Below are 25,596 nucleotides of genomic sequence, written 5' to 3'. Positions count from 1 at the left end.
TTTCCAAGTCACTGTCTATCATATTGCCTGTTTGATTTCCCTTCTAGCACTTATTCTTATTCAAAATGTTACTTATTTAGGAGTATTTTTTTTTCTCTTCACCTGAAAGCAAGTTCTACCAAAACAAGAACTTTGCCTGTGTAATTTAGAGGTTGGCAAACTACTGCCAGTGAGCTAAATATGACCTACTGTCTGTTTTGTAAATAAAGTTTTATTGGAATACATCAGTGCCCATTTATTGACATCTATTTGGGCAAGTAGTACAACAGCAGAGTTGAGTTGTTGAGACCAACACTGTCCCACAATGCCTAAAATATTTGTTATTATCTAGCTCTTTAGAGAAGAAGGTTCCCAACTTGAGGTCTAATTCATTGCTCTAGCAAGAGAGTGGTATGTGGTACATAGCAGGCACTGGGTAATATTGATGAATAAATAATCACTACACAGAAGAGTGAGGTCATCTGTCTCAGGGAAAGATGTCCCCTGTGATAGGCTTTAGATGCTATTGCATTGAAAGGGTATATTAATATGAGTAGATGAAGAGTCATAACAGATGACAATTACACTTATTTCAAAGTTTTTTGATTGCTTTTTCTTGGAGCTGGTGGTGATATGTTTGGTAGGAGCCAGGACTGAGTTCCTACTTTATTCTCAGAGCTATATTAAACCAATGGATTTGGTCCAGAAATATACCCATTTTCTCAAACATAATCATTTTTTCTCTAAAGTTCACTTTAAAAGACAATACAAGTAAATTTCATTTTAAAAGACAATATTAAATATTTAAAACATATAAGAAAATAAACCTCCATCCCATTTCTCAGGGACCGATAACATCAGTACTTTCTTTTTCAGTCTTTGTTTATCCCAAATATAAGAAAAGTTTTCCAAGTTGTATTTGTACTAGTATGAAACACTTTCTTCTTTACTTTCTGATTTAAAATAAATATTTTCTTGTGTATTATAATAGTAAGCGTTTGTTGGTGGCAAGTCACAGAAATGGCGACTATGTAAAAAGGGAAATGTATTGGAAAGTTTTAGGGTAGCAAATAGAGTCAAAGGAAGTTTACATAGCAGAACAGACTCTTCAGGGAGCCAAAAGAACAGATGATCTGTGGCTGTTTCTAGCCTGGCATCTCTCAGATCAATATTCAAATTTCTGGTCAGGCATTGTTCTCACACCTGTAATCCTACCACTTTGGAAGGCTGATGTGGGCAGGTTGCATGAGCTCAGGAGTTCAACACCAGCCTGAGCAAGAGTGAGACCCTGTCTCTACTAAAAATAGAAAAATTAGCCAGGCATTGTGGTGGGTGCCTATAGCATCAGCTACTTAGGAGGCGGAGGCAAAAGGATCTCTTGAGCCCAAGAGTTTGAGGTTGCTCTGTATTAGGCTTACACCACAGTACTCTATCCAGGCTGACAGAGTGAGACTCTGTCTCAAAATAAAAAAAATTCAAATTTCTGGCAAAGAAAGTCTGACTGGCCCCACAGGCATTTTGTGGCCTCCCTAACCAGGACACTAGGGTATTTTGATGGACAGTCCACCAAGGGTGAATGCAATCAGAGAAAGGAGTGTGCCCCCCAAATTCCAAGGTAATGCTACTAATAGGAGAGAAGGGAACATAGGCAAAGAGAGCTGTCCACTGTTTTAGTTCATTTTGTGCTGCTATCCTAGAATACCTGAGACTTGGTCATTTATAAAGAACAGAAATTTATTCTCTCACAATTCTGGAGGCTGTGAAATCCAAGATCAATGCACTGACCTCTGGTGGGGGCCTTCTCACTGCATCCTCACACCATGGGAGGGCAAGGCTGTGTCCTTACATGGCAGAAGAGCAAAGGAGAGTAAACTCCTCCCACCGACCCTTTTATTACAGCATGAATCCATTCAGGAGGGCAGAGCCTTCATGACCAAACATTTCCCAAAAAGCCCTACCTCCCAGAACAGTGCATTGGTGATTAAGTTTCCAACACATGAATTTGGGGGGACACATTCAGACTGCAGTATCCACTCTAACATGTTATAAACTCTTCATAAATTAGCTTAGACTGGTTGTAAAATTAATGTAAGATTAAATCATTTAAAAGGGAAGAATTGTTCTTTGATCCCACAGATGTTTATGATTATTCATTCACCTCTCTGACATTTTGCCATCTCTGAGCATTACAGCTATTCAGGTGACCTTTCTTTGACCCTGTTTGGTCCTGTGGACATTTTATTAAGATACAAAGGGATTTGATCCTCCTTATTAGATTGGGGTGATCGGTAGGGATGCCCTAGAGCAACGGAGGAATTCCACGGAATTCTACAGAATGGGTTAAGTAAAATCTGTACTAGGGAAAACTAGAGCCAAGGTCAGGAAGAGAAGGAAATTCAGAGAATTTCCTACATGAAGGGGCACACTGAGACTAGGGATGTGCTGATAACATGTAGCTTGGGTTTGCATTCCAGGAGAGAGACACGGTTGTTTTGTGCTCTGTGTTTTTATAAGGTTTTATACAGAAGGGATCGGTCAGCTGTTTAGAGGATGCTGCTGACACCATGGGAAAGCCTGGGAAGCTGAGCTTAGAAGGGAACCTGGTCCCTGCTAGCTCATCATGCAGGCGACCCACAGTCAGTGCATCAGGTGGCATGTAGCATTTTTCTCAGGTCCAGGACCCATATGTCTGTATAGTAGGTAAGATAAAGGAGACCTCAAAGCAAAATTTTTCCCACTCAAAACTCAAACCAACCTTATGTATATAAGTATGTGATTTTTTACTTAGAAAGTTAGATGTGCTGGTTTGTAGCACTTTTTTTCCTGCCACAGTCACCCAGGTGACTTAATTGCTAGTATTTCCCCACAGCTGAGACTTCAACCCAGAGTACTCTGATTTACTAGAGTAGAACAGAGACCAGCTAAAAATGAGACAGAGTGACGTACCCCACCGCACCAAGCAGGCTCCCAGTTTGTCAGGCCGTAGCACTGTACAGGTCCTTGGCAAAGGTCTAGGGGAAAAGCCAAACAGTGTAAATTAAGCATGGGGCAGAACCAGCAGAAAAACTCTGGTAACATGAATAACCAGAGTAGATCAACCCCCTCTAAGGAAGAATAGGGCAGATGCAACTGAAGATCCCATCCATAAACAGATGGCTGAGATGTCAGAAATCAAGTTCAAAATCTGGATAGCAAATAAGATCAAAAGAATGGAGGAAAAAAGGGAATTAGAATTTCAAGGAATTATTCAAAAGATGTCTCAAGAATTCAACAATTTCCAAGATAAAATGACCAAATATTTTGACACACTGAGTCAAGAGCCTGCAGCCCTTGAAGATCTGAAAAATACAGTAGAATCTGTCAGTAACAGAATGGAACAGGCAGAAAAAGGATCTCTAACATTGAAGACAAAGCATTTTAATGCACCCAAGTGCTCAAAGACAAAGAGAAATGGAAAGCAAAAACAGATCATTCTCTTGGAGAGCTCTGGGATAATTTGAAGAAAACTAATATTTGCCTTATAGGAATTCTTGAAGGCAACGAACTTGCTTCACAAAACACAGAGGCTCTTCTTCATGAAATTATGAAAGAGAATTTTCCAGACATACCAAGAGAGTCTGAAATTAAGATATCAGACAGTTTCAGAACCCCAGCATGACTCAACTCAAATAAGACATCCCCCAGGCACATTATAATTAACTTCACTAAAGTTAATATGAAAGAGAAAATTCTGAAAGCAGCCAGACATAAGAAAACCATAAACTACAAGGGGAAGAATATTAGAATGACTGCAGCTCTCTCTGCTGAAACATTTCAGGTTAGAAGAGGATGGTCATGGACTTTTAATCTCCTAAAACAAAATAACTTTCAACCCAGGATCCTGTATCCAGCTAAACTGAGTTTCATCTATAATGGAGAAGTTAAATACTTTAATAACATTCACATGTTGAAGAAATTTGCCATAACTAAACCAGCTCTCCAGGAAATTCTCAAACCTATCCTCCATAATGACCAGTGCAATAGTTCACCACAAAAGTAAACTCGCTCAGAAAATTTTGATCAAATTCCAACTTCCACAGTGGCAAAAGAATTAAAAATGACTACTGGACTTTCGAAAAATTCGACACCCCAAATTTTACCAGTCTTATCAATATTCTCAATTAATGTGAATGGCTTAAATTGTCCTCTAAAGAGGCACCAGTTGGCTGACTGGATACAAAAACTCAGGCCAGATATTTGCTACATATAAGAATCTCATCTTACCTTAAAAGATAAATATAGACTCAGGGATGTTCATCTATATTCCAGGCAAATGGAAAGCAGATGTTGCAATTTTATTCGCAGGTACAATAGGCTTTAGACCAACAAAAGTAAGCAAGGATAAGGATGGTCACTTTATATTTGTTAAGAGTAATACTCAATATGATGAGATTTCAATTATTAATACTTATGCACCCAACCAGAATGCACCTCAATTTATAGGAGACACTCTAACAGGCATGAGCAACTTGATTTCTTCCAGCTCCATCATAGTCAGAGATTTTAACCCATCTCTGGCAGTGTTGGATAGATCCTCCAATAAGAAGCTGAGCAAAGAAATTTTAGATTTAAAATTAACCATTCAACATTTAGATTTAACAGACATCTACAGAACACTTCATCCTTACAAAACTGAATACACATTTTTCTCATCAGCCCAAGGAACATACTCTAAAATCAATCACATCTTAGGTCACAAGTCTAACCTCAGCAAATTTAAAAGAAGAGAAATTATTCCTTGCATCTTCTTAGAACATCAAGGAATAAAAGTTGAAGTCAATAACAACAGAAATCTGCATACTCATAAAAAAACATGGCAGCTAAGTAACCTTATGCTGAATGATAGGTGGGTCAGAGATGAGATTAAGAAGGAAATTACCACATTTTTAGAACAAAACAATAATGCAGACACGAATTATCAGAACCTCTGGGATACTGCTAAGGCAATCCTGAGAGGGAAATGTATAGCACTTTAAGCCTTCCTCAAGAGAACAGAAAGAAAGGAAGTTAACAACTTAATGGGACATCTTAAATGACTGGAAAAGGAAGAATACTCCAATCCCAAACCCAGCAGAAGAAAAGAAGTAACCAAAATTAGAGCAGAATTAAATGAAATTGAAAACAAAAGGATTATACAACAGATCAATAAACCTAAAAGTTGGTTCTTTGAAAAGGTCAATAAAATAGATAAACCTTTGGCCAACCTAACCAAGAAAAAAGAGTAAAATCTCTAATCTCATCAATCAGAAATGGTAAAGATGAAATAACAACAGACCCCTTAGAAATTCAAAAAATTCTAAATGAATATTACAAGAAATTTTATTAGAAATATGAAAAGCTGAAGGAAATTGACCAATAGTTGGAAGCACTCCACCTTCCAAGATTAAGTCAGAATCAAGTGGAAATGTTGAAATAGCATCAACTATACAAAATCTCCCTAAAAAGAAAAGCCCGGGACCAGATGGCTTCATGTCAGAATTCCACCAAACCTTTAAAGAGGAACTAGTACGTATACTATCTAACCTTTTCCAAAATATAGAAAAAGAAGGAATACTACCCAACTATGAAGCAAACATCACTTTGATTCCCAAACCAGGAAAAGACCCAACAAGGAAAGAAAATTATAGACCAATATCACAAATGAATATTGATGCAAAAATATTCAACAAGATCCTAACAAACAGAATCCAGTAACACATCAAACAGATTATACACCACGACCAAGAGGGCTTTATCCCAGGATCTCAAGGCTGGTTCAACATATGTAAATCTATAAATGTAATTCATCACATAAACAAATTAAAAAACAAAGACCATATGATTCTCTCAATTAATGCAGAAAAAGCTTTTGATAATATCCAGCATCCCTTCATGATTAGAACACTCAAGAAAATTGGTAGAAGGGATATTTCTTAGACTGATAGAGACCATCTACAGCAAACCTACAGCCTGCTGGTATATATCTGCTAAGTATATATCCAGAAGACCTAAAATCACACTACAACAAAGATATTTGTACCAGAATGTTTATTGCAGCCCAATTCATAATTGTTAAGTCATGGAAGAAGCCCAAGTGCCTATCAACCCACAAATGGATCAATAAATTGTTGTATATGTACACCAGGGCATATTATGCAGCCTTAAAGAAAGATGGAGACTTTACCTCCTTTATGTTTACATGGTTGGAGTTGAAACATATTCTCCTTAGCAAATTATCTCAAGAATGGAAGAAAAAGTATCCAATTTACTCAGCCCTACTTTGAAATTAATTTATAGCTTTCATATGAAACCTATAACCCAATTATAGCCCAAGAATATGGGGAAAGGGGAAAGGGAGGGGAGGAGCGGGGGAAGCATGGGTGGAGGGAGGGCAATTGGTGGGACCACACCTATGGTGCATCTTACAAGGGTACATGTGAATATTTCTAAATATAGAATATAAATGTCTTAACGCAATAACTAAGAAAATGCCATGAAGGCTATGTTGACCAGTTTGATGAAAATACTTCAAATTGTATATAAAACCACCACACTGTACCCCATGACTGCATTAATGCACACAGCTATGATTTAATAAAAATAAAATAAAAAGAACATTCAGTTTTTTTAATAGAAAAAAGAAAAAGAACATTCAGTATTTTCATTCTGACTTAAATTGGCAAAATCAGCAACCAAACTGGTTGGGGGATTGATTTTTCATTTCCTGGACTTGGAATTATATCTTTGCTAAATAAATATCTTTAAACATTTAACATTTACATTCCTTTTAATGAGCACTTTTATAAACATTAAATAATTTAATCCTCATAGCTAATAAACTAACCTTTGACATGTCATCTAAATCAATGTTTGGGGGGTTGTATTTATTTTTAGGAATAATTCCTTAAATATCAGAATAAAATCTTGGTTGGGACATTTATGGGTTTGAATTGGGTAACTTATTCACCTCTCTGAACCTCACTTTCCTTGTGGGAAATGTTAGGGTAAAGTGAAAATGTATATGCATTTGCATCTATACTTGACCCCCAATTCAGGCAACTTCTTGGCCAAGTTCTTTACAAAGTATTAGGGACACTAAAATGAGAAAGAACTAAGAAAAAATTATATATAGGGGGTTATGCACACACAACAGGGCAGAAGGTGCTCTAAAACATATAAGTAACACATATATTAAAAATAATTTGAATAATACTAGATACCACTAATTGAGAGATATTTTTGATCAAACAGAGTAGCAGATATTTGCTACCCAGACCCCTTGAGCCTCAGTCCTCAACAGCTTATAACTAACAGATTCTTCCTGAGCTGCTTAAAGATAAAACAAAAACATTGTTTTAAAAAATCAACCTGGCTTATTTTTTAAGGGGATACATGTTAGTTATTGATTATAATAAACCATAATAAAATTAAGAATGATGATGAATTTTTTTATATATGAGTGTACCTGTCTATGAGCAGGGGTAGATACATTGCACAGTATTTATTGATTGCAATGTAAAACAAATAGCTGAATCTTCTCTTAGTTAATTTCTTGTTTGTGTCCAAATCAAGTTGATACAAAGGGAAAATCTTTTAAAATAATAAACCTACAATCAAAAGGAAAAATACAAAACATGCAAAAATAGACTAAAAATATCCTAAAATTGTGGATAATGTAAATGACACAACATATTTCATTTTCATCTGATAAAATAGACAAGTAACCCAAAGTATTTCACAATATAAACTCGCCATAATAACTCAGGTAATTTTAAAAGTAGATTATTTTCTTTCTTCTTATCTGTAATTTTCTTGGAGCAGGGAAAGAGACCTAAGGTCTAATTTCCACTGTCTTCATCAGTTCATGATACTGTAACAAAACAGCACAGACTATTTTTCAGAGATCAACACACATGTATAATCCACCATATTTAATCGAAAGTTTCTCAACTTTTAAAACCAAGTAGTTGGTGGCACCCATAGCTCAGTGGGTAGGGCTCCGGCCACATACACCCAGGCTGGTGAGTTCCAACCTGGCCGGGGCCAGCTACACAACAATGACAACAGCAACAACAACAACAAAAATAGCCAGGCGTTGTGGTGGGTGCCTGTAGCTCCAGCTACTTGGGAGGCTGAGGCATGAGAATCATTTAAGCGTTTGAGGTAGCTGTGAGCTATGACGCTACAGCACTCTACTGAGGACAACACGGTGAGACTCTATCTCAAAAAAATGGTGGGACTCTATCCCAAATAGTTGAAAATGTTTTACTATTAAATAAAATTTATAGCTTATATACAAAGACTTAGAGAAATAAAATCAACATATTTCATTTAAAAATATGTAATACATAACCACTAATTTTGAACATTTTGAACGTATATTTAAAATCCAATGATAATAATTACCTAGTTTATGAGTATTGGAGGCTTGACCTCCAGGCTCAAAACTCAGCAGCTTTACTTAAATTGTTTGTCTGCATCTCAACTACATAATACAGATAATAGTACTGCCACACAGATGATTAAATGTTATATGATATAATGCCTATAAATTATTTTATAGTTCTTAGACATATATAATTTTCTTAGTAAATGTCACTCTTGTTATTATCTACTTTTTTTTTTTTTTTTTTGAGAGAGAACCTCACTCTGTTGCCTGGGGCTAGAGTACCATGGTGTCACAGCTCACAGCATTTTCAAACTCCTGGGTTCAACCAATCCTTTTCCCTCAGCCTCTCAAGTAGCTGGGATTATAGGTGCCTACCACACTAAGCTAATTTTTATATTTTTAGTAGAGATAGGGTCTCACTCTTGCTCAGGCTGGTGTTGAACTCCTGAGCTCACACAATCCACCTGACTCAGCCTCCCCAACTGCTAGGATTATAGTTATGAGGCACCATGCCTGACCTATTATCATTCTTCTTAAATAAAAACTGAAAAAAATCAGCCTCTACTACATAAATGTGAAAATAAAGCCATATGTTATATGTATTTTAAGCATTTTCAAACACTGAGAAGCAAGTGCTTTAACTTCTGAGGAAGAAACTGACTTAGATTCCACATGAATGTCTGTTTACTGTTTGAGAGTCTAAAAGCACACAGTTTAAAACTGCAAGTTTTACAAACCTCAGGCCATGGTCCAGGTGGAAAATCTCCCTTTTAATTTTTTTTGACTGTGGATACAATCTGACAGTGACCTTATACTCAAAGATTAGATTTCAGATCAATGAGCAGAAGAAATTTAAGAGGAAAAACTATTATTGAAGAAGCTACTGTTAAATTCAAAACTCCCCACAATGCTTAAGCTCGGGAGGAAATCAAATTATTGTTTTCAAACTAAGAACAAAGACTTGGAGTTGGTTTGTAAATAGCCCTTGTAAAAATAACAGCCTACCTTAGAGTTGAGTGATGGGAGTGCCACACACAATGAGATTTACCTCTGCCAGGAGACGATATGATTACATTTAGCAAGTTATATAGCTTGCATAAAAATTACATTTCGTGGCATCGCATCCAATGTTGATAGGCATAAATATATGTGTATGTGTGTGTATATGCTTATATATATAATGCATAGACACTTTTTCCATCAGTAGCTTATAAAATTCATCAGAAAAAAATTTAGGTGTTTTCTTCTTATAATAAAGTCAATATGGAAATTCAATTTGTCAATTTAAAAAACTGTAATTTTTCCATTTCCTTTTGTAATTTATTGTAATTTCAAACAGTTAAAGAAAATGCACAAGGATTATAATTCAACAAAAAAAAATTGTTTTCATTTTCTGACATGACAATGAGTAAATACTGAGGCTTTGACTGCCCGTTCTCCGTCTCTAGGGCAGGGGAACCAGAGGTAGGATAGACTTCAAGCAGTGTTTTGTGTGTGTTCAAGGATAACCATCTTCCATCTTGGCTCAGATTTGCTATATGGGGAGGAGGGGGAAGATGGTTGATGAGAGACATTAGGTGCCAGATTATCCCCAAGGAAAGGAAGGGTTTCAGGGGTTTGAATAAAAATAAAGGAGACGGGGGTGGGGGAGGATGGGCACAGCTCAGAGTTAGTTTAAAGAGAAAGGTACCAGAGCCTGTCAGAGATTTTATAAAAAGAAACAGAGAAGCAGGACAGGAAAAAAAATATATACAAATATATACACTAGAACCCCCATGGCTGACCACCTCCCCACATTGACCACCTTCTTGAGTTGACCTAATTTATTTACACTAGAACTCCCATGGCTGACCACCTCCCCACATCGACCACCTCCTTAAGTTGATCTAATTTATATACACTAGAACCCTCATGGCTGACCACCTCCCCATATGGACCACCTTCTTGAATTGACCTAATTTTCACAGACCAGACATGTGCCATGTGGCTGTATCAGTATGGCAGGCCTGGTTCCTATGTTGCTCACCTCGTTACCCACTGAAGGGACAAGCAGAGGTTTTGTTTCTCCTTCCCACACACCTACAGTGATTAGCAGGCTGCCAAGTTGTGTGGAAGCTTTTCCACCTCAGGAGCCCAAGTGCTACTGCAACCACCAAACTGGGACCTTTTTGAAAATAAAGCATCAGGCTGTCAACCCCTTTGGCTTCCCCTTGCCCTGTCCATGGCCCAGAGCAGACAGGACTGCTCAAGACTATGGCAACTGTTTCTCTGACAATTTCAGGGAGCTCTTCAGCCTTCGGTTTTTACATTCCCTGTTCCCACACAGGCTGCTCCCAATGCCTACCCAGACTGCATGGGCCCTGGAGAGCTTGTGTGACCCCAGAGCTTGTACATTCCCTGCAGGCTTCCTTCCAGGGAAAGGGGCCAGAGGAGCCAGAGGGAGGGCTCTCTTTCAGGCTCTTTTCCTCCACCACCTCTCCTCAGCCCACTGAGCGCCATTTGAGTCAAGACTTTAAAGAGTGACCACTTCAGCTGGTGCACCCTCCAGTCTGAGGTTCCCACAGAGAGTGGAGCCCACTGCTTCCCCCTTGAGGACTTGCAGTGGACCCAGGAGTAGTTGGTCTGGGAGTTTCTCACCCACTGGCACTCACCAGAGATGCTTGTCAATGGGATAGATGTAAGGGCCAGATCCTGTACCCCCAGGACAAAGGTTTCTTGGGGCACAAAGAGGAGATTTGGGAGCTGGACTTGGGAGGCAAGGGAGCCTATATAGGCAGAGCTGACAAGAGAGTGCAGTGTGGGTCACGCCACAGCAATCTGGCGGAGCATCCCTCCCCGACAGGAAAGCTGCCTTTTCCAACTGGGGCAGGTCCTTGGGCAAGAAAGTCCCCATAAAAGCACCATTGCTTAGAAAGTGTGGGCACCTATTTGTAATCAGACATGGAGGGAGATTCTTGGGTCAGAGGTAGAGCAATGGGCAGAGTTCAATCCTGATAATCAGTCAGTGAGTTTCAGACAGCCCTTTTGCCATGAGCAGACTTTCCAGTTGGGTGAGGCTCCTTTGACACCCTTCCCAGAGGCTTTCCCCAGCAGCCTAGAAGCCAAGCTTTGATCCCTGCCAAGACAGGTAGGACCTATATTTACCTAGCCTGAAAGCCAGCTCACCTAGCCTAACTCTATCCAGCCTTGTTCCTCCACCCACCTGGGCTGAGGTGAAGATCAGGAAAACCACTAGGCCACTAGGACAAGGGTCCTCAAACTATGGCCCATGGGCCACATGCAGCCTGCCTAGGACATTTATCCGGCCCTCCAGGTGTTTTTGCTGCAGCTGCCTGTCCTGCTTAGCAGCCGACTTGTCCTGGGACCTGCAGTCTGGCCCTCCAATGGTCTGAGGGACAGTAAACTGGTCCCTATTTAAAAAGTTTGAGGACCCCTGCACTAGGAGCTCCAGGACCCCTCCCACTGCCTGGGGGATCCAAGGGCTTTTCCTGAGAGGTAGACAGACTCCAGGCACCAAAGTACAACACTGCTCTTGACTCCTTCTTGTAAGCACTGACTACTGACAGAAAGAACAACTGTACAGCCCACACATATCCACTGATTCAATCAAACAGAGCATAAACAATGAGATTAAGCTGAGGGTCCCAATGTGGATAGAGTGGGGCTGCCTCACTCACCCACAGGCACTGTAGCCAAGTTGTGAGAGGGCTTCCTGCACTACCACAGGCCTCTGTCTAGACAGATGGAGGACCTGCCTGGAGTCTGTGCAATCATTGCACCAGTCAACAGGTGGGGTGGGATCTAGTAGTTGACAACATTGGGTTTCTACAGCTCATGCCATCCTGTGCTCTCAAGTACACAGTGCTAGACTGATATAGGATGTAGCTTTGCAAAGGTGGTCTTCATATCATGACCATTGGACTAAGAAAGGAGGAGACTAAGTGAAAGCTCTCTGAGCTGTACCTTTGACTACAAGCCAAGCACCCCACCCCTACAGCAGATTGGGATCTGAGCATAGGAGTTGACTGGGGTACTCAGGACTCCAACCTGGGTGGCTTTGGTTGACTGCTTCAGTGGGTTCTCAGGAGATGCAAGGAGAACTCCAGAGTTGCTGGAATCAATTTCTGACTGTGAGACCTGGCATCTGCAAGGTCGCCTGCAGAACATTTTGCTGCCTGGTCAGTCCATAGACCTCTTGGCCTGCTCCTAGTTCTGAGGCCCTGCTTAGAACTCTACCCTTACCTTCTCCCCTGCTCTGAGGCTCTCACATCAAAGCCAAACTAAGGCTCCATCCCTGTGGCTCCAGAGCTCCCATCACACTCAGAATATCACACCTGGAGTGCTGCCCCTGGGCCCCAAAACTGAACCCCTGGGCCTTCATCACTGCAGGACCAGAGGGAATGCTCAGAGGTACATTGTCCCCACTATGGACCCAACCACCAGCCTTGAGTTGCCAGTACTTGAGAATTGCTCTGAGCCTGAGAACCTGAGAATTATAGTATATATCTATGCTATAATTGCATAGATAGCCTCACCCAGCTGCAGAGGGTGTCTCACCCAGCTCCCAACTCAAACTTCCTATATCTGTCTGGTGAACAACCCAACACCCAGCACAAACATCACCTATCACAGGCTTGAACAGTGGCCATCACATGTTATAAGGACAAATCAGAAAAGCTACAATACATGTAGCTACAATACATGCATATACCCCATCCCACAGCAACAACATTCCAGAGTAGGAAAAACATGGCATCTAGGACCCTGTACTGTTTCTAATTCATCTAATTAATCAGGAGCCTTCCCAGCAAAGAACAGGTGCCCTGCAAACCTATTACCTTGTTTCCCCGAAAATAAGACACTGTCTTATATTTATTTTTTTCTCAAGAAGACACACTAGGGTTTATTTTCAAGGGATGAAATGCATGGCATGGCTATGCAGATATGGATAGCAAATAAAATGCAGGGAATTGAAGAGAAAGTTGAATAGCAACCAAAAAAAAAAAAATGCTAAAAAGCATTCAGAAAATAAATGAAAAAGTCACTAAAGAGCTAGACAACATAAGAAAGGATAGAATAGAACTTAAAAAACATAGTCATTTAAGTAATTTCAAAACATAGCAGAAACCTTAAACAACAGACTAAACCAAGGAGAAGAAAGCATCTCAGAGCTTGAAGGCAAGGCTCTTAATCTAACCCAGTCATTTAAAGAGGCAGAGGAGAGAATTAAAAAGGTGCAGCAAGCACTTAGATAGCAGACCATGCAAAGCAAACCAATATTCAAATTACAGTTATCCTGAAGGAGAAGAAGAAAGAGCTAAAAGCAAGAAAAATCTGTTCATGGGAATTGTTGAGGAAAATTTCCCTGGTATTACCAGAGATCCAGATACCCAGATACAAGATAGTCATCAAACATCAGAAATATCCATAGCAAATAGCACATCTTTAAGACACATAGTAATCAATCTGGCCAAAGTCAAAATGAAGGAGAAAATTCTATAAGCAGCTACACATAGTAGCAACTGACCTACAAAGGAAAACCCACCAGGCTATCTCAGCAGAAACCTTACAAGCCAGAAGGGAGTGAGGTCTTGTTGTCAATCATCTTATACGGGATAACTGCCAGCCTAGAATTTTATATCCTACAAAACTACGCTTCACAATTGATGAAGAAATTAAGTGTTTTCCAGGTAAGCAAACACTGAGGGAATTTGTCATGACCAGACCTGCCCTGTAGGGAATACTCAGAGCTGCATTACACATGAATTACCACAATATATACCCCCCCTAGTGTAAAATCACCCAAAAAACCTAAAGCTCACACATTTATAAAATAATAGCACAAGAAGTAAACAAAGCAATGAAGTACTACCCAAAATGATGAAAAGAACAGCATGCCCCATTGTTCTGAATGCTCCACTCAAAAGACATAGACTGGTTGAATGGCTAAGAAAGTACAACCCAAGGATCTTTTAGAAGAAAATGTGCAGAAAACTCTTCTAAATATGAGTCTAGGTAAAAAATTTATGATAAAGACCCCAGTGGGAATTATGAGAACAATAAGGATAAATAAATGGGACTTGATTAAAAAAAACTTCTGCACAGCTAAAGAAATAATTAGCAAATAGTATACAAAAATAGGAGAAAATATTAATAATCTACACATCTGATAAAGGAGTAATATCCAGAATTTACAAAGAACTGAAACAAATTAGCAAGGAAAAGTAAACAACCCCATTAAAAAGTGCGCAAAATACTTGAACAGAAGCTTTTCAAAAGAAGATAGATGGTCAACAAACATATGAAAAATGCTCACTATTACTAATCATTAGGCAAATACAAATCAAAACCATAATGAGATATCACCTTACTCCTGCTATAACGGATTTTATAAAAGTCCCAAAACAATAAATGCTGGTACAGATGAGAGAGAAGGAAATGCTTCTACACTATAAGTGAGACTAGAAATTACGACAACCCCAGTGGAAAACAGTATGGAGATTTAGAATTAAAAGCAGACCTACCATTCAATCCAACAAACCCACTAATAGGTATCTTCCCAAAGAAAAAGAAGACATTTTATAAAAAACAAACTAAAAAAACCCCCTGCATTTGATATGTAGTGCAGCGCATTTTACAATTGCAAAGAGATGGAATTAACCCAAGTGTCCATCACTTCATAGATTAACAAACTGTGGTATATGTGTACCATGGAGTACTACTCAGCCATAACAAAGAAAGAATTAATGTCTTTTGTAGCAATTTGGAAGAAATTAGATACCATTATCCTAACTGCGTTATCTCCAGAATGGAAACACAAACACCACATGTGCGCTCTGATAAATTGGAACCAACCAGTGGGCACACAGCACAGAGGAACTTAAAGTCATTGGAAATCAAGGGGTGGGAAGGGTGGGAGGGCAAGGAGGAGGGGCCGAAACCCACTTAAGGGGTACTATGAATATTGTTTGGATGATGAGCATATCTATAACCCTGACTCAAGCCACGTAACAAAAACATTTATATCTGCTTAACATTTTGAAATGTTTTTAATAGTTTACTATTCTGATTTGGTATTAATACTAATCTGAGATTTGTAATTTTTGGTTTATGGAAATGTTTGTTATCTTGATTATGGTGATGGTTTCACAGAGGTATAGATAGCTGTGGATGGATATCCATATATTCATGGATGTGTGTGTGTGTCAAAATTCATCATATTGTGCTTTTTACATATGTATCACTTATTACACATCTAGTAAATTTTAGTAAAGTTGCTTACAAAAACCTCTTTGATACTTGGAAGAAATAGTCAAACAAACTAATAGGGAAACACCATCTTCATATAAAAATAAATAAAAATGGGCTAGGTATAATTGCTCAGGCCTGTAACCTAGCACTCTGAGAAGCCAAGGCAGGAGGATTCTTTGAGCTCAAGAGTTCAATGCCAGGCTGATCAAGAGTGAGACTCCATCTCTACTAAAAATTGAAAAATTAGATGGGCACTGTGGCAGGTACCAGTGTGGCAGGTACTCAGGAGGCCAAGGCCGGAAGATCACTTGAACCCAGGAGTTTAAGGTTGTTGTGAGCTAGACTGACACCATAGCACTCTAGGCTGGGGCACAGAGCTAGACTCTGTCTAAATAAATAAAAACATAAATAAACAAATAAGGCTCTTGAAAACGACTAACTTAATACATAAGCTAAGCAAAAATTAAACCTCACCTAATTACATACGACTGACAAATATTCCATACTTTGGAACTTCCAAAGGATGGGAAGGAAGGAAAAAGATTAGGAGCCACTCTCCAACACCGTTAATCGTAATAAAGAAAATGATAAAACCCTCCAACACCGTTAATCGTAATAAAGAAAATGATAAAACCCTCCAACACTGTTAATCGTAATAAAGAAAATGATAAAACCCTATAGAAACTTGTCAATTTCTACCAAAATGACAAACACATTTTAATTTTGGTTCAGCCATCATTCTCTGGGTAAATCATTCTACAAATTCTTATTTTCACAATAAATGACATATACCAGGAGTGCCAAAGAAATGCATACACATTTGAAGAGACCTTATTGGAAGTAAAATCAATCATTTCCAAAAAGCATATGAATTACGGGTAAAATGGATGTGCACAGTCTGTCTAGGTACCCTTGACCAGTCATAACACCTTCAACTCAACTTCAAAAATAATGGATAACATCTCTTAAAATGGGCATATATATTTTGGGCATGCTCTGCGTAACAGTGTTTGGAGTTGTACTCACGTAGTGAGCCACGTGAAAAGATTCCCTATAAACCCCACTTTCTAAAAGAAGCAATTTGGTCTTAACTGCAAAAATAATTAGCTCACATTAGAGAATAATGTTCCATAAAATTAATTTTTAAAATAAAGTTGATTTCTATACATTGGACGCTAGATTAATCTTACATTCAGCATGTTAGTTTTCAAGGTGATAGAATTCAAGTGATTTCCACTTCAAAGTTTTGATTTAAAAAGAAAAACCAACGTACCCCGAAGGCCAAGTATCACCTTTCAGCTGGTCTTGCTTTTTAAAGTGACTGCTTCCTAAGAAATCAGTTGAATAAAACCTCAGCCAGATGCTTGACATTTATTCTTCCATTCAGCTCGGAATCCTTGATGACCTTATTTACTTTTCATTTACATTTCTGGATTGCTGGGAGGACAGTGTGTGCAGCTTCTGTTAATCTGAAATTTAAATCAAATCCTTTCCATTTTTAGCTCGAAATATAAAGTGTTAGCAATCATTAACAATCAAGGCAGGGAGTTAACGTCTAATACTTGAGGACTTTATACAAAAATGACAAATCCGTTTGGGGACAATTTCTCTTTCCTAGCAGTTTTCATAGGTCTTAGGTCTGAATAAGAAAGGTGAATTCTGGGTGTCCTGTGGAGGCAAATTGCCCCTTGCTTCAGCTTATATCCCAGTTTGATGTCAGAAATAAATAAAAGAATTTTCGTTGCAGGTGTTCGTTTTCTCTGGAAGACGTCAAGGGAAAGGAAAGATTTCAATTTTGTTCTCTGCCCCTTCTGTTCCTCACGTGTCTGTTTTCCTTCTTTGTTTATAGAAAAGTCTAAGTGGAAATTGGGATGTGGCATCCAATTAATCTGATTAACCAAAGCTGTCTTCCCAGCAACCCAGCGATGTAAATGAAAAGAATGTTCTCACATCTCTCCTGTCCTACATTTAATTAGCTCAGCCACATGTAATATGGCACACTTAGGCTGGGCATGGTGGCTCACGCCTATAATTCTAACACTCTGGGAGGCCAAGATGGGAGGATCACTTGAGGCCAGGAGTTAAAGACCAGTCTGAGCAACACAGCAAGACTCTTTGCTGGGATCTCAGGTAAGGTGCACAATGAGACAGTGTTCAGCACACCCCCTGGGTGAGGGCTGTTCTACAACTTGAACTTTACCTTGGGAGTGAGAACAAAGTAACCTAAAAATGTGTACCCTCATACTAATTTGAAATTGTAAAAAATGTCTTTAAATTAGCTGGGAGTGGTGGTACACATTTGTAGTTCTAGCTACTGGGAAGCTGAGGCAACATTGCACACGTAGTGAGAATAAGATGGAGTCAGTCAGGCTACCATGACACAGCTGGTCTGGTCGGGTTAGGTCCTGAGTAATCTTTACCTCCTTCTCCCATTCTTATTGCTTTATGAATTTACCTCCCACCTTGAGTCTATCTTGAGTAGTTTAGGAGGATTGATTTAGAAGATTATCTTTTGAATTGGAATGTTGTAATAGGTCACTGACTTACACTGATTATTATTTAGAATAGGGGTTGGTGTGGTCTTTGCTTTGAATTTCTATGTATAAAACTGTGATTTTGGAAATGGAAGAACAGAAGAGTCTTGGAGACACTACTCTCACTGTTCCCCGGAATCCTGGCCTTCTGACAAAGTTTGGTGAACCTATCCCCATCTCTATACATTGGTGACAGTGACAGGTGTCCAGACCTTATCCCTCCAGTAACAACAGGCTCACTTGAGTCCAGGAGTTTGAGGTTGCAGTGAGCTGTGACGATGACACTGCACTCTAGCTGGGGCAATAGTGCAAAGCCAGGGGAAAAAATGGCAAATTTAGATTATTTGGGGATGTTTGTGAAGAGTTCCAGGGCTGTGATCAGTTGTGAATATGATCAGAGTTTTCCTTGTTGTACAGTTTGAAACCAAAAGCCTCCAGAGTAGTGAGGGAAGCCAAGGGGTCTGGGCCCACACAATACACTCCCTCTCTCCAGAGATTATGGATCTAATGGGCCCCTACACCTCAGTCCAATTGCTGTCTGTGTCAAGGAATTTGGTTGGCCTTTGTCCCTGGAAGATAATTTCTACATCTTTGGAATTTCCCAAGCGATAGGAGTGTCTTTGTTGTGATTTGATCAAGGATAACTACATAATGAGACCTCAGAAGCAGAATGGGGAGGGAAGCTCAAGTGATTGGATACTTTTTGACTGTTGTCACACTTCAATACCACAGGGGAACCAGGATCTGAGGATGATGAAAGATTTGCGTTTAGAAACCTCCCAGACTTTGCTCTCTGTCTCTCTCTCTCTTTTTTTTTTTTTTAACAGTTTTTGGCCAGGGCTGGGTTTGAACCCACCACCTCCTGTATATGGGGCTGGCGCCCCACTCCTTTGAGTCACAGGCACTGCCCCTTCTGTGTCTCTTCTTTTGGCTGATTTTTATTTGTTTACCTTTACCAATTGTAAGTATAGCACTTTCAGTGAATCCTGTGGGTCTTTCTAGTGAGTTATCAACCGGAAGGTGGTTGTGGAAATCCCCAAATCTGTAGCCATCCAGCCAGCCAGAAGTGAAGATAGCCCTGAGCCCCCTTAACTTGCTGCAATAGCTAAAGGAGGGGAATCTTGTGGGGGACTATGCCCCCGGATGTCACAGTTTACAAAATTCATCGTACTATTCTTCCTGAAGCTTCCAGCGGGGCCTGTGTCTACCAACTGGAGTCTGGGCACAGCAAGCTTAGCAAGGGTTAGACCGTAAATGACCTAAAACTTGTACCACATCTGTGAAATACTTTCTTTATCTTCTCACTGGCCAATTCTTTCAGTATTCTTGAAAGATATATTTTTGTTTTTCATTTAAAAAAAATAGCTGGTTCAATTAGCAAACAGTATCAAGTTCTCTTTTACTCCACACCATTACTAAAAGAAACAAAAAAGAAAAGAAAGAATAATAAATACTAATTGTTTTTTATGTGCTACTACAGTCCTATAAGCTGGGTACAATTATCTATTCTTTTTACAGTTGAAGAAACTGAAACTTGGGTTGTGTGACTTGCCCTAACTCATATATCCAAAATGGACAAAAGCCAAGATGTGAAGCTCAGTCTTCTGACGCCATCGTCTACACTCTGAAACTGTATCCTCTCAGAAGACAGCTGAGTGTTTCCAGTTATACCACCAGCAAGGTGTATTTTTCAAACTGGTAGTAGCACTCTTGGTTTTGGTTTCCCAGGAAGCAGATCCTGAAAGAGTGCAGATAAATGCCAGGAAAGGAGTAGAAAAATGAAATAGAAAGGTAAGGCAGACCCTAAAGTGTATATTAATTAACCTGTCACCACTGTAGGTAGCTGAACTTGATCTTAGGAACTACCAAAGTCTGCGTACAATGTGTGCCTCAGTGACCTTCAATACCTACAATGACCTTCCCAAATTCTTCAGGGCAATTTATACACTAAATCAGTGGTTCTCAACCTGTGGGTCTTGACCCCTTTGTAACAATGAAAATACATCCTGCATATCAGATGTTTACCTTATGATTCATAACAGTAGCAAAATTACGGTTATGAAGTAGTTATAAACAAAAATAGTTTTATGGTTGGGTGTCACCATAACATGAGAAATTGTATTAAAGGGTGGCAGCTTTAGGAAGGTTGAGGACCATACACCAAATGCTCCCAGTTCATTGTTAAAACTATTCACACCCAGCCTACTCTGGGCATCACGGGCTCTAGTTGCTAGAGAATGCTCCTGATGATGGAAGAAGGCTTTGCCCATGCAATATTGGTGACACCTGAGAGGCTATGGCTGGATACTGACAGGTTCTATTGCACATTCTCTGTAACTAAAGTTTTAATGATGCAGAAACTGCCTGTGATGTCCACTGCAATAGCCACATGTGACTATTTTAATATAAATTAATTAAAATTTGGCTGGTTGCAGAGGGTAACGCCTATAATTACAGTGCTTGAGGCCAGGAATTTAAGACTGGGCAACATAGCAAGACTTCATCTCTACAAAGAAATAGAAAAATTAGGGTGGTGCCTGTGGCCCAAAGGAGTAGGGTGCTGGCCCCATATGTTAGAGGTGGTGGGTTCAAACCTAGCTCCAGCCAAAAAAAAAAAGAAATAGAAAAATTAGCTAAGTGTGGTGGTGCACATCTGCAGTGCCAGCTGCTTGGGAAGCTGCAGCAGGAGGATCTCTGGAGCCCAGGAATTTAAGCTTCCAGTGAGCTGTGATGATGGCACCACACTCTAGCCTGGCAACTGAGTGAGACCCTCCCTCAGAAAGGAAAAGAAGAAAAGAGAACAGGAGAGGAGAGAAGAGAGAAGAGAAAAAAGAAAAGAAAATTATAAATTAATTAAAATTAAAAATTCGTTTCCACAGTCATATTACCCACATTTCAAATGCTCAGTAACCATATGTGGCTAAGAGCTATACAACTGAACAATGAGGTCTAGAACATTTCCCTGGATGCAGAAAGCTCTATTATTCAGCACTAGTTTCTGCTGTTTGAAGGAGGGTTTTAGAATATTCCTTCCAGAAAGCAACTTCGCAAAAACATAAAAATAAATTAAAAACCTTAGTCATAATATATTCATACCTTTTGACTGAACATTCCTTATTGTTCAAAGAAATAATACAGCGAATCTATGAGCTATCTATGAACAAAAGTGGTTAGTACAGCGTTATTTTTATGAATAGCCCAGAAAAAAATTTAAAAACCTAATATTTGGGGGAGGTCTAATTAAATTACACTTCTGCAGACTGAAATAGCAGCCATTAAAAATTATAATAAAAAAACTGAATGCTGCCCTGCATATTTCCCAGGGGGTAAAAATAGTTGCAGGACATGGGAAAATTTTCTCAATATCAGGCAAAATGACAGGAGTAAAAAATAAATATAACTGTGTATTAGAGTCTTAACTATATTAAACCATATATGTTACAAGGTTTAAATACTTTTCTTTATACCTTACACATTTTCCACATTGGATATATTGGTAATGTTATTTAAAGAGGGAGCATGGTGGTGGACTAGAGGCAGCCTGCACACGCTAGTCTCATGGAAAGGGTCGTAAGTGTCAAGTAGATACTGTCTTTTAGATGGATGGTCTAGGAGACAGCACTGGAAATCAATAGATGGGTGCCAGAAGGCACCCAGGTAAAGAAGAAGGAAGCAGGTGACCTGCCTGGAAGGATCTGCAGTACTTGGGGAAGGTGCCCACACATGGAGATGGAATAGAGGACTCCAGGGCTACACATTTCTCTCCCTCCAACCCCAGACATTGCGATCAGAACTGTAGGAGGGCCCCTCCCCTGCAGCAGGCCTCTGGTCTGATACAGGGAGCTGACTGGAGACTGTGCAATGGCATTGCTCTGGAAAGAAGGCACAGTGGGGCCCCACTGTTTCCCAACCCTGGGCACTATAGCTCCTGCCATTTTGAGACCTAGCCCCAGAGCACTGCATCTACTCTAGGGTCAGATATATTGCTGCTGTTCCCCCTCCCCATTGCCCTCAGTGTGTAGAGGAGGGAGCAAGGAGGCCAGGCAGTCTCACAAACCCTGTGGGCTGGTGCCACAAGACTTCACCACCACCCAAGCAGACAGGAAGACCAGGCTCCAACAGACCTTGCGTCCACTGCATCAGTTGGAATACCACAGCTGCTGCAGGACCCAGGCAGAGCAGGCACCACAGGCACCTACGGCCTCCAGTTCCCACCACTGCGGCCTAGGAACCACCACCACCAATGTAACTGAGTAGAGTGCTGTGGCATCACAGCTCATAGCAACCTCCAACTCCTGGGCTTAGGTGATTCTCTTGCCTCAGCCTCCCAAGTAGCTGGGACTACAGGTGCCCACCACAATGCCTGACAATTTTTTGTTGCAGTTTGGCCAGGACCTGGCTTGAACCTGCCACCCTCTGTATTTGGGGCCGGCACTGTAACCACTGAGCCACAGGCGCCACCTAAAAGGAAATTATTGAAAGGCCAGATATGGAATTTAGAGGTTGGTTCACAGTAAAACTGATGGAACTGATGAAAAAGTTGAAAAACAACAAAAAGAAACAAAAAAAATTCAGGATATATGAATGATAAATTCATTGAAGAGATAAAAATATAACAGAACTTTTGGAAATGAAAGAGTCACTTTAGGGAAATACCAAAATATGGTAGGTAAGTTTTAACAACAGACTAGACCAAGCAGAAGATAGACTTTCAGAGCTTGAAGACAGCCTTTCCAATTAACCCAAGTAGTCAAAAATGAAGAAAAAAAATCAGGAAGAATGCATAGCCTCTCTGAAAAATACAAGATAAATAAAATAAACAAATATAAGAATCATAATTATCCCTGAGGGAAAGGAAGAAAAAGCAATTGTGGAAAACCCACTTGAGGGAATATTGGAGAAAAAGTTCCCTGGTATTGATAGAGATTCAGATGTACAGATAAGAAGGTCAGCAAACACCTGTGAGATTTGTGGCAAATGGGTCATCACCAAGTCACATAATTACCAGTCTGGCTAAAGCCAAAAGGAAAGAGAAAACCCTACAAGCTGCAAGATGAAACCCCGTCAGATTAACATCGGAATTCTCAGCAGAAATCTTACCAGTCAGAAGGGATCAAGGGCTCATTTTTAGTCCTAAACAGCCAAAACTTTTAAAACTGTAAAGCTAAGTTTCATAAATGAAGGAGAAATAACATCTCCCAGACTAGGGGAATTTGTCACCACTAGTCCTGCTCTACAAGATATGCCTAATAATAAAGAGATCAATTCAACAAGAAGATATAATAATGCTAAATATATATGCATTTAACATAGGACCTCCCAAATTCATAAAACAAATTATACTGGATCTAAGGAAAGAAATAAAAGATATCATGATATCCAGGGATTTCACCAGTACTAACAAGACAGACCATCAAGGCAGAAGATCAACAAAAGAAAACACAACTTAGATAGGATGCTAGAAGAAATAGACCAAGTGAATATTTAAAGAACATTCTATCCTTAAATCTGCAAAATATAGATTCTTTTCAATAGCATGTGAGACATTTTCCAAGATAGGTCATATGTTAGGCCACAAAACAAGTCTCAGGAAATTTAGAAAAATCAAAATTATACCAGGTACCTTTTTAGACCACAAGGGAATTAAATGAGAAATCATTTTTCAGAGGAGCTGCACAAGTACATGGAAATTAAACAATCTGCTGCTGAATGATCCTGAGTCAATGAAGAAATCAAGATGATAATAAAAGATTGTTTTGAATTAAATGACAACAATGACACAAGCTTCCAAAATCCCTGAGATATAGGAAAAGAAATGCTAAGAGGAAAAGTCATAGCCTTAAATGCCTATATAAAAGGACAGAAAGATCACAAATTAATAACCTAATGCCTCACTTCAAGGAACTAGAAAAGAACAAACCAAACCCAAAGCTAGCAGAAGAAAACAAATAACAAAGATCAGACCAGAACTAAATAAAATGGGAACAACAAAAAAAAATTACAAGGGATCAATAAAACAAAAAGTTCCTTCTTTAAAAAGATAAACAAAACCAACAGACCATGTTAAAATGTTCATAAAGCCCAAAGTGATTTACAGATTCAATGCAATCCCCATGAAAATACTATCATCATATTTCACAAATCTGGAAATAATAATTCTATACTTCATTTGCAACCATAAAATAGTCCAAATAGCTAAAGCTGTTTTAATCAAAAAGAACAAATCTGGAGGCATCACATTACCTGACTTCAAATTATACTCCAAGGCTATAGTAACCAAAACAGTATGGTACTAGTAAAAACACAGACACATAGACCAATGGAACTGAATAGGGAATCCAGAAATAAAGCTATATAGCTACAGCCAACTTATATTTTACAAAGTAGACAAAAGTTAAGTACCGGGGAAAGCACACTCTATTCAACAATGGTGGGGAAAATTGGATATAGAGAAATGAAACTGGATCCCTACCTCTCACCATATGTAAAGATTAACTCAAGATGGATTAAAGACTTAAATGGGATACCTGAAATTCTAGAAGAAAATGTAGAAAATCCTTTCTGTACATTGGGCTAAGCAAAGATTTTATGCTAAGACCCTACAAGCAAGTACAGCAACTACAAAATTAAATAAATGAGACTTAATTACTACAAAATTTCTGTAAGCAAATGAAATAATCAACAGTTTAAATAGACAACCTTTAGAATACAGGAAAATTTTGTATACATTTGACAAACAACTAATATTCAGAATATACAAATAACTCAAATCAGCAAGAAAAAACAAATATCCCCATCAAAAAAAAAATGGGCAAAAGACATGAACAGATTTTTTTCTAAAATAAGATAGACAAATGGCCAAAAACACACAAAGATATGCTCAACATCACTAATCATCAAGGAAATGTAAATTAAACCCTTAATAAGAGGCTGGACATGGTGGCTCATGACTGTAATCCTAGCACTCTGGGAAGCTGAGGTGTGTGGATTGCCTGAGCTCAGGACTTTGAGACCAGCCTGACCCAGAGTGAGCATTGTGGCAGGCACCTGTAGTCACAGCTACTTGGGAGGCTGAAGCAAGAGAACTGCATAAGCCCAAGAGTTTGAGGTTGTTGTGAGCTGTGACACCATGGCACACCACTGAAGGCAACAAAGTGAAATTCTGGCTCAAAAAAAAAAAAAAAATTCAATAAAATACCACTTTACCCCTGTCAGAATGGTCATTCTTAAAGTCAAAAAACAATAGATGGGCTCTGCGCCTGTGGATCAAGTGGCTAAGGCGCCAGCCACATACACCTAAAGGTGGCGGGTTCAAATCCCCAGCCCGGGCCCGCCAAACAACAATGATGGCTGCAACCAAAAAAAATGGCCAGGCGTTGTGGCGGACGCCTGTAGTCCCAGCTACTTGGGAGGCTGAGGCAGGAG

Source organism: Otolemur garnettii, unplaced genomic scaffold (assembly GCF_000181295.1).
Source record: "Otolemur garnettii isolate 467f Iridium unplaced genomic scaffold, OtoGar3 scaffold00002, whole genome shotgun sequence".
In the NCBI taxonomy this organism is placed as follows: Eukaryota; Metazoa; Chordata; class Mammalia; order Primates; family Galagidae; genus Otolemur; species Otolemur garnettii.
The sequence above is the reverse complement of the archived record's forward strand: the minus strand, read 5'-3'. Positions refer to the sequence as shown.